This window comes from Mytilus edulis, chromosome 13 (genome assembly GCF_963676685.1).
Source record: "Mytilus edulis chromosome 13, xbMytEdul2.2, whole genome shotgun sequence".
Lineage (NCBI taxonomy): Eukaryota > Metazoa > Mollusca > Bivalvia > Mytilida > Mytilidae > Mytilus > Mytilus edulis.
This window is the reverse complement of record NC_092356.1, coordinates 67,500,648-67,511,796: the sequence shown is the minus strand read 5'-3', so window position 1 is coordinate 67,511,796 and position 11,149 is coordinate 67,500,648.

The following is an 11,149-nucleotide window of genomic DNA, read 5'->3' as shown; positions in this document are numbered from 1 at the left end:
CATGATTGAACATGAGATACGTATTGTCGAAATGCGCATATGTTGCACAAAATTTTGTACCGTTAATGTCATTTTATACCAAGTCAGGAACTAGGCGGTTATTTTTCATGTGTATGATGTGTTCTAAAATCATTCATAGAATCATACGAACAAGAACAAGTATCAACTCAAATAATATGCTTGTAATTATAAAGGTTACTTATCTAGAAATTTTAAATTAAACCAACTTGGGCAGCTTAAATTTTGCTATGTTTATTCCTATTGACGGATTAGATTGTGGCAAGCCGTTCTCGTCAAAACTATGTTTAAACCCTTTTTTCGAAAAAAAAATACACACTGAGATTTAAAACCCTAAAATAACACACTGAGAAATCGAAATTACACACTGAGATTTTAAAATTACACACTGAGATTTAAAAAAAATGAAAAACACACACTGAGAAATGGTAATTATACACATTAAGATTAATATGCAAATTACAAATGAATATTCATGAGATGAATAATTCAACAGATTAATATCTTGGTCTCTAGAACTCTTGTCATTATAATAATGCGGTTCCTTCAACCAAAATTCATAATAAATTTCATACCATATCGTCTCATACATATTAACATCGTTTTTTGCTAACTTATAGTCATAAGTTTGTTGTCTATATAATTCAGATTAATATTATTGCTAACGCTGTATCGGGATTGTTTGCTGAAAACTGTTTAAGCAAAGGTCTTTTTTCAAAAGTTTTTCAACTGTTCCCCTGATTTCGCAGAGTTATCTTTTATATTTTTGTAACGTTTATATGCTATAATAGACACTTGGTCAAACATGTCATTGCATTGTTGGTCTTTTTGTAGATCGTTCCAATGTTTTGTATAATTTTGATAAAGTTTTTCACCATTTGATTGTATCAGAGACATTTTAATACATGTCTCTGGTTATATTTTGTAATGTGAGTAAGTGGGTATTTGTCTTGTTCTATCGGTCTTTTACGTTGTATTTCTAATGTATTTTATCAAACATTTGGCGCCAGATTAAAGGACTTCCGAATTCTTTCCCCTAGTTGTTGTAAGCTTGTAATAGATTAAGATTACGTATGCTAATTAGATATGTGCCCATATAAAATGCGCAGAAATCTCAGTGTGTAATTTAAAATTCTCAGTGTTTAATTTCAAATTCTCAGTGTGTGTTTTTCAGTTTATTTCATCTCAGTGTGTCTTTTTGTAATCTCAAATTGTAATTTTCAATTCTCAGTGTGTGTTTTTCTTTTCGTAATCTCAGTGCGTCTTTACGAAATCTCAGTGTGTAATTTCCTATTATCAGTGAGTGTTTTAAAGTTTTTTAATCTCAGTGTGGTTTTTTTTTAAATTCTCATTGTGTAAAATTTTCGATAAATGTTTTAAAATAGTTTTGACGATAACAGCTTGCCATATGAGATGTCAAATACACTCGCTTGCAAAGAAGTCCGCAACAATCGGAAAAAGTTGTCCAGTTATTTACGAACACCAAAATTTAAATAACAGCAGCAGGAATCTTTTGTACATATCTTTTATTCAACATTTATATTATGAAATATGGAATAACCGTTTCGCAGATTATATCGGATATGTTCCTTAGAAATGGGTGCGGTCCTAACCTTGACAAAACTTAACTTGGAGCAGACTTGTTGACCACTTTCTAAGTTTACTTGAGAATTTTTTAGCAGACAAGCAAGATAACCTGTGGACAAGTCTGCAATTGACCAGACCAGAGGACTGGTCTGCTTATAATGGTCACAGATTATCGTGTTTAAGATTTTTGATATCAGACTTGAGCTTAAATTTAAAAATGTAAACAGCATTCGCATTGTTTTTCCCCAGATAGCAAATTTCTTTTCTCGCTAGCCCCTTCTAGATATTATACATATCAACAAAATTCCCTTTTTTATATTCTTATATACATAAAACAATGACTATACAATCACATAGAGCTATCATTAATAGTTCTCCTACAAGAACGTAACCACAATACCCTTCCCTTTTAACTATTGTGACCTACCGAGTTATACTTTTTACCGGATTTGTAATAACATAGCAACACGATGCTTGCCACATGTGGAGCAGAATCTGCTTACCCTTCCGGAGCACCTGAGATCATCCCCAGTTTTGATGGGTTTTTCTATGTTTTGTCTTCTGGATTTTTATTTGTCTGTTTGTCTTTTTCTTTTTAGCCATGGCGTTATCAGTTTGTTTTCAATCTTTATCTTTGATTTGACTGTCTCTCTGGTATCTTTCGTCCCTCTTTTATACATCAACATTAATCACCAGTCATAGTAAGGTACAATCAGATGAACGATAATAAATTGTGCATCTCAGTCACACATTAGTCGAGTTAAATCAGATTAAATGTTAAATAATGTTAAATTATCAATTGTGCACAAAAAAAAAGAAAAAAGTGGTTTAAACCATAATCCCAAACGAAACAGGTGATGCATGTCTCCCAAAAAAAAGGGACGAAAGATACCACAGGGACAGTCAAACTCATAAATCAAAAAAATAATATAAAACGCCGTGGCTAAAAATTAAAAAGACAAACAGACAAACAATAGCACACACGAACCTCACCAAAAACTAGAGGTTATCTCATGTGCTCCGGAAGGGTAATCAGATCCTGCTCCACATGTTTCATTGGTTACCACTTACTTGTAATCCTAGGTACCGGTGATTAATGCATAAGCCTTTGCACTTTTCAAGTGTCATTTGACCAAAAAGAACAATACCATGGCCTTCATCTAACATCCGGCTTGAGTCATCAACGTAGCAACCAAGGTATTTAACTTCTGGAAAAAAATATTCCGAATGAAAAACCTTATCTATAAGTCCGACATGCAATATCAAAATACAGTTAAGTAAGTGGTAGTCCTAAAGAGTAGGGACTACAGTTGCCCAAAATGACATTAAATGTCAACTGTTTCATAAAAGGTAAAATCACAAAAATACTGAACTCTAATCGGAAAGTTCATAATCACATGGCAAAAATAAATTAACAAAACATATAAAAAACGATTGGACAAGAACTGTCATATTCCTGATTTGGTACAGACATTTTCAACTGTAGAAAATGGTGGATTAAACCTGGTTTTAAAGCGCTAAAACTATCACTTTGATGACAGTCTCGTCAAATTCCGTTATATTCACAATGATGCGTGAACTAAACAGACAATATAAATAAAATATTCAAAATATGGGTACAGCAGTCACCATCGTGTTACAATTTTAAAAGGAACAAAATAACAGAACACAAAAAAAACATCTTTATCTACAAACACATTCATTGATTTGCGTGTCTTACGTCAGAAAATACGTCACGAAAATACGTTATACACAAACAATTTAAAAACAAAAATCATGGGCAATGCTAGCATATAGGATTAAAAATGAAAGTATGTATGAAATAATTTCAGAAGTAGACCGAGATTTGAAATAGTCCAAAATAAAGTTATATCGAATTTATAAGAATCCACAAATAGTTCATTCCACTTCGCGATTGCATAATTTTGACGTATGTGGTTCAACGTATTTCCTTATTCATAATAGAAATACATCATAATGATATATTATAGTACAATAACATATTGACGGGATCTTTTAAAGTACAGAGTCACGTTATAAGAACCAAAGAAACACAAAAAGTCGCATATAAAAAGCACACCAGCAAAAAATGAAAGATGATACAAACACATTAAGTACCGAGCCACGTTAAACAGATATCACGTAAAACAATCCAACAGTAACAGTAATATTAATAATAGAAAAAAGACAAATGAAAGAACAATATAATACGTTGTTAAGATGATAAACAACATCAGTACGCAGAATCTACACATCAAGACCATCATGTATTATGTGTGCAGTTGATACGGAATATTTACCAACAAGGTATTGGTACCTTCCGACGAATTTTTTTTAGAAAAAGGACGAGACGTTTTTTGACATTCCCCTGGTTCATCAACTTTCTACTCAGACACTGATGACGTTTCACAAAGTCTGAGTAGGAACTGCAAACTCATGAATATTGAACAAGTTGGGAAATATATATCCCATATGCAGGTGAAGTTGGTAGATTGCTACTAAGGTGGGGGAAGTTTATAATTTTCAAAATTAAAATCGTCTCGTGTGTCATAGATTCTGGTACTGAGATGACTGTGTAAGTCAAATTCGAGATATAAGTCTTAAAATGAGGCGATGAAAACCGTGTCTGTTGTTTCTTTAATTTCTAGTTCTGGGGGATATATTAATGAAACTCAATCAGAAAAGTTCTGATTGTTTATGGAAAGAAATTATAAAAAAAAATGAGGACATTTGGTATGATTGCCAATATGACAATTTTCCAACAAATTCAAATAAAGCAATTATTAGGAAACCGGACGGCCTTCAACAGTGACAAAAACTAATGTCTTATGATCGGCAACAGAAAGCCTCCACATGTAAACTATGAAGCAATTATATTGAGAAAGATTATGACCTCAATTTATGAAAAACAAATATAACCGATCTGAATCAACGACGACAGCCACTGGACTACATGCTCTTACAAATGTTTTTGATTGCCCAACCCATCCTAATCTGGGCGGTGTAACAGTTTGACATAACAACAAACTATAGAAACAAACAGTAGAAAAAGGCTAAACTGATCAGTTGAATACACATAGAAATATAACTAGCATAAACACAATGTGGACGTACACAGGTACTTAAATATCCTCAAAACGAATAGACATTCGGTACAGATTTGGGAGTACTCGCGCAGTTACTGACAGCTAGGTCCAGGGGCAATTACAACTTATGAAACAAACCATTTATTTAAGAGTTTCATATTTATCAGTTCACATCCACGATTCAAAAGATTTAATGAAAAGCGTCATTAACATTCAAAGAAAAACATTATCTTCTTATAATGTGCAGTTATTGCTGTTCATATAAATTTATTTATAGTAATTTCCTTTTGGTAAATTTCGTCAGCATTGTAAGAGAGTTCGTGCTTATTAACAAATAAACTTTATTGTCCAAAACGTATATAAATTTTGTTTTAAAGAACAAAAATAGTGTTTTAATCCTTTCATCACAAAGTTAATCTAGCATATTTCCCTTTCTCATAGAGAAAAAAAATCATTTATGAGTTTTAGCAAATAAATTTTTAAGATTTATATAACGATCATTGACTTAGATAGGAAAACTTTAGTTATATTTTAAGGATGTTTAGTATTAACGTTTGAAAAAATCAAAACGTTCAACCAACATAAAAGGACCATCAAAATAAATTGAGAATGGAAATGGGAAATGTCTCAAAGAGACAACAAATCGGTCAAAGAGCAGAATATAGCAGCAGCCAACAAATGCGACAAAATCCCGAAACCTAAATGCAAGCTTCAGCTGGCTCGTAAACAAACATTAAGATTTGGTTTTGAAGTTTGGTTGTACCTGTAGAAAACTTATTTGAAACGGGATAGCACATTCTCATTTTTACGGAAATATTGTTAACCGTGCCCGGAAATTTAGAAATGATCCATGTAAACTTGTCGCTCCTTTAAATAAACTTGATCTAAAATGTTACCTATTCAACACTGTAATAAGATCATTGAATATTGTTATATTGGTATAAATATTGATTTTGTAATCAGTAAATTAAAAGCAAAATATTACTAGTATGTTATATACATATACAAATTCGTGGATCTACAATCTGTCGATACCTGTAACTTGGCATTGCACAAGGTCATGATTTTCTCTGGCTGTTTCGATCAAAGTCCGTTTTCAGAGACAAAGAGGCCATAAAATGTATATCATCTCTTCATGAGAAGTATGTTGTTGTTCATGCGGACAAAGCTTCAAATAATATTATCTTTGTATGTAAATCGTATTAATACGAATGTCTTGTAAAATAATTGGGTATAAAGGAGCACTTAGGTAATCCCACATACAAAGACATATCATTTGACAAAGATGAGATTTTAGAAAATCATAAGTCCTTCATGAGTTCAATAAACATTACATTGAACACCAAATCGGAGGACTTACCTTGTTTGTATTGGATACCAAAGCTTCATAAAATTCCGTACAAACAACGGTATATTAGTATTATTACTGGCTCATCTTCATGTTCCACTAAAGAATTGTCCATTAGATTGACAAAAATTCTGTCAGCAGTGAAAGAGGGTCTTCAGAAATACTGTGAAACTGTTTACTCGCGTAGTGGTATTAACCATATGAGGATTCTTAAAAATTCTACAAAACTTTTAGACAATTTTAAGTCTTGGTCTTTTTCTAAAATAAGTTCTATCAAAACTTTTGAATTTTTCAACCCTGTATACCACCATTCCCCATTTGAAATTGAAAAATTGCCCTAAAGAAATAATCCACAATGCCTTTCAACATAAAAATTGTAGCATACGCTATAAATTTATTATTTTGGGATTTCATAAGGCATGTTTCGTTTATAGTGACAAACAAAAAGGTAAAACATGCTACATTTGTACACAGAAAAACAAGTGGTCAGTATGCTGGAGTTTCTTATCGACAACATATTTGTTGAGTTTGGGGGTAGACGTTTCCAGCAAATTGTCGGCATTCCTATGGGAACACACTGTGCGCCTCTTCTTGCCGACCTCTTTTTATTTTCATATGCATCGGAGTTCCTCCAGACACTTGTCAAAAACAAGTGGTCAAAAAAGCCAGATTATTTAATTTCACTTTCATATATATTGATGAGGTTCTTTCCATAAACAATCCGAACTTTTCTGATTGGGTTCCATTAATATATCCCCCAGAACTAGAAATTAAAGAAACAACAGACACGGCTCATGTTTAGACTTATATCTCGAAGAAATTTACTTACACAGTCATCTCAGTACCAGAATCTATGACAAACGAGACGATTTTAATTTTGAAATTATAAATTTTCCCCAAGTTAGTAGCAATATACCAACTTCACCTGCATATGGAATATATATATTCCCAACTTATTCAATATTCAAGAGCTTGCAGCTCCTTCACAGATTTTTTAAAACGTCATCAGTGTCTGAGTAGAAAGTTGATGAACCAGGGGTATGTCAAAAAACGTCTCGTCCTTTTTCTAAAAAAGTTCATCGAAAAGTACCAAGACCTTGTTGATAAATATTCCGTATCAACTTCACAAATAATACACGATGGTCGTGACGCCAGATTTCATCAACCATTTTTTGTATAGAAAAATGCATGTATCAAGTCAGTCAGGATTATGACAGTTGTTATCCTGTTTGAGGTTTTTGGTTTTGCAATATGCTAACGAATTTTCCGTTTGGAATGTTCCTTTGAGTTCGGTATTTTTGTTATCTTATTTTTTATTGACATGCAAGCTCCAGATCTCAACTAAACTTATTGTTATTTCTTCATCAAATGAAAATCAAACACAATCAACCCATTTTGGGGTTAAGTATCAACTATACCATAATAAAATATATGAGGGCATAACCCGTATCTTGCAAAAATCTGATTTTAGAATTGATGTGTTTATTTCTGATTCATGTCACCTATCTAAACCCTCAAAAGAATTGTTTTACGCTGCAAAAATGGTTAATTCCACGGTTTTCAAATCTGTTATTACAAAAAATATCAATTAGTTCCTTTGATAGTAGTTTAGGAACTTGTTACACATATAGTACGCATATTACAATTTGATATCAATTTATCGTGGCAATTTTTCAAGCTATATTTTGTATATAATAGCTCAGGTATGCAATGACAACAAAACAAGGTGCATTATTGTTATTTAAAGTTTACTTATTTAGTATATATATAATCTGTTGTAGAGTTGTCACTGACTCAAACGTACATTATATATATATATTAAGATCCATTTTGTTACATCTTGTGATCAATTTTATTTCGCAATCGCCAAAGGCAGTCAGCAGGGTTAAATAACATCAGTTGTTCGACATGTTAGTCAAATGCGTTTTGTTTAAATATACTTTTTCACTTTTTTGGCCTTTTGGAAAATGTTGTTAGTGCTGTTTTTAGACCCTTCTGATGTTCTTTAACCCTACTGACTGCCATTGGCGATTGCTAAATAAAATTGATCACAAGATGTAACAAAATGGATCTTAATACAAATTTAATACTAAACAGAAAAAAATTTACTTGTGGCCACGATGTTATGCCACAAACATAAGGTGTCAATATTATTATAGTAAACCAGATCCGGATTTCGACAATAAATGTCTCGTCAGTGATGTTAGGGATTGAAACGATATTGGAAGCCATATAAAAAGTACCCTCATTTATCATATATATACAACTCGTCTAAACATCAACATTGCTGGTGATCCGATGAATAAATCTGTTGTAGTGTTGTCACTGACTTAGACGTACTTATATATATATATATACCACCTCTGTGTTTATTATATCAAACGGACAGAAAGTCACATATTAAAACGTCACAGGACATAACGTCACAAATTAGATAGGATAAAAAGGATGAAAAGGATAAAAAGTCAAACATAATTCGTTGAAGATTATTTGAATAGATATGAGAAAGATACTGACATTTTTTTTTATTTTTTATTACATATAATCATTTTAAGTTTAAGAAATTGTACATAAGATTTGAAATTAAAAAGTTTAAGTAGTATTAATCATGCAAAGGATATATTTCTTGGCTCAATGACGCCAATATAAGTACCAGGCCACTTTACACTTTGTTTTCATAACAATTATTCGTTCATTATTGAAACTTATTGAATACACTTTAATTACAAAGTTGCTAAAATATAATTGTTCATGAAAAAACAAAACATATTTTTAAAATTAGGGTTTCTTGTTCAAAGAAAAATAATCTCAATACTTTATTATAGATAAAGGAACATTTGGTGTGAGTGCCAATGAAACAGCTCTCCATCCAAATAACAATTTATAAAAGTAAACATTATAGGTCAATGTACGGCCTTCAACACGAAGCCTTGGCTCACATCTTCACAATAATCTATAAAGGGCCCCAAAATTACTAGTGTTAATCCATTCAAACGGCACCTGTCTGAAGTCAAGAACCTATTTTTTATGTGCACGTACTTTTTTTTCATAGATCATGTAGATAAGGGCTACGTGTTGAAGTCCGCACTTTGACCTATAATGATTTACTTTTACAGACTGTAAATTAAATGGAGAATTATAATTATCTCTTTGGCACTGATACCACGTATTCTTATATTGATTTAAACAATCGGCTCGAAATACGAGTAATAGCTCATTGAAAATCGCGTTAAATCTGATTCTGAGCTTCAGACAAATCCTCTGGTATTTAAAGACACTAAACAGTTATTATCTATCAAATTGTATACACTGTAGTTACAGAATGTCAATAAAGGCAATAGGAGTTTATCGATGTTTAGATTCCTATAAAAATATACTTTTGTCGTTTTATAATTTTTATGTCTGAAAGCGATAATCTGGTTTTGGATGTATTTGTTTTGGTAGAGATGAAGTTCTAAATGATTTATTTTTTATAATGTCATTCAAACTTTCCCCATCACATCTTAATATCCATCATTTTTTAATTCTATCTTTTCATTTACTCACTGATATTTTTTTGGTTGACAACATGCTATAAATAATGGAAAAGTTATTAGTATGACAGCAGTTCTAAATAATTCTTATTTATTATGTCACATCGATGCCATTACATCTAAATATCCAATATTCTCTAATCCTATTTTTCCATTCATATCACTAATTACCATCATCATTTTATGTTTCAAAGTTTGGTAAAACGTCTCTTTAACTTTCCACTAAGCTTCATATGTTAGTGCATAACAGTTTATTATTGTCAAATTTTTATATCTGAAATAAAATTTTATTGATCGGCTGCCATTCCATTACTTATGTGAAGTTGGCATTGAATATACTTAAAATTACTCTAAATTCTATTTGTCTGTGTCCAGGATTTTTGTTATTTAATTTTTTACTGACTTGCCTGTTCACTATGACGATACATTTTCACTTCTGATCTTTTACTATGAACTGCTAATTAATTTATTCTGTAAAAACTTTTTTCGTACTCCATGTTATCCTTACTTCCAAATTATATGTATTTAACTGTTTACGTTATTTCATTTATTGACAATGTGTTCAAGGTCGTAGTTGTCTTTCTAGTTTTGTTTAACAGCTCATCCCTTTTTTTATTATTTATTTTGTGTTTACAAATCAATTCTATTTGTTCGCTGTAAATTAACTTGCTTCTGTTAATATTACTTTTGAATGTGTAACGCTATTTCAATTGATATTTTAAATGTTGCCTGTCCATTGTGTTATGTTTCACTACTATTTCAGGATAAAGTGAAAGTTAGTTTCTGTTAAACCCAAAATATTTTTTTGTACCTGTCTTCAGTCAGGAACTTTTTTTAAATGCACGTGGTTGTAGTGGTTGGATATCAATAAAGGCAATAGTAGTATACAGCTGTTTAAAAGTCATAAAATCAATATGTTTTGTTTCCTATCGAAAGTTACTTTTGTCGTTTTGATACTAGTATATATGTCTGTTGATTCTAGTATGCATGTCTGTTGATTCTAGTATGTACGTCTGTTGATTCTCTGATATGTCTGAATGTGAGCAATCTGTTTTTGAATGTTTCTTTTTGGTGACGATATAGTTCAAAATAATTCTATCGATAATGTCAATCCCACTATTCCCATCTCATCCTAATATCCATCATTCTATTATCATGATAATTCTATCGCTTCATTAAATCAATTATATATTTGCTATACTCAATAACAAGTTAAAAGTCGGACAGTAGTTCTTAAAAATTCTTATTTATAATCACATAATATCCAATACTCTCTTATTCTATCTTTCCATTCATATCAATTATTACTATCATCATTTCATGTTTTAAAGTTTGGTAGTACGCCTCGAGCATTTATATTCGATTATTTTAACCTGAGCGTTAGCAAGAGGGGGGGGGGGGGGGGTAAAATACGTATATAGATGTCCAACCCATGGTTAAATGAAAACAAATCTCAGACTGCCATGAATTATTTCGATTCTAATAGAACAAATACGGTAATTTTGTTAACCGTGAAAGCCCTCTACATACGATACTGTTTTGGCTGTTCCGTTTTACCCAATTTTGATAATATTAGT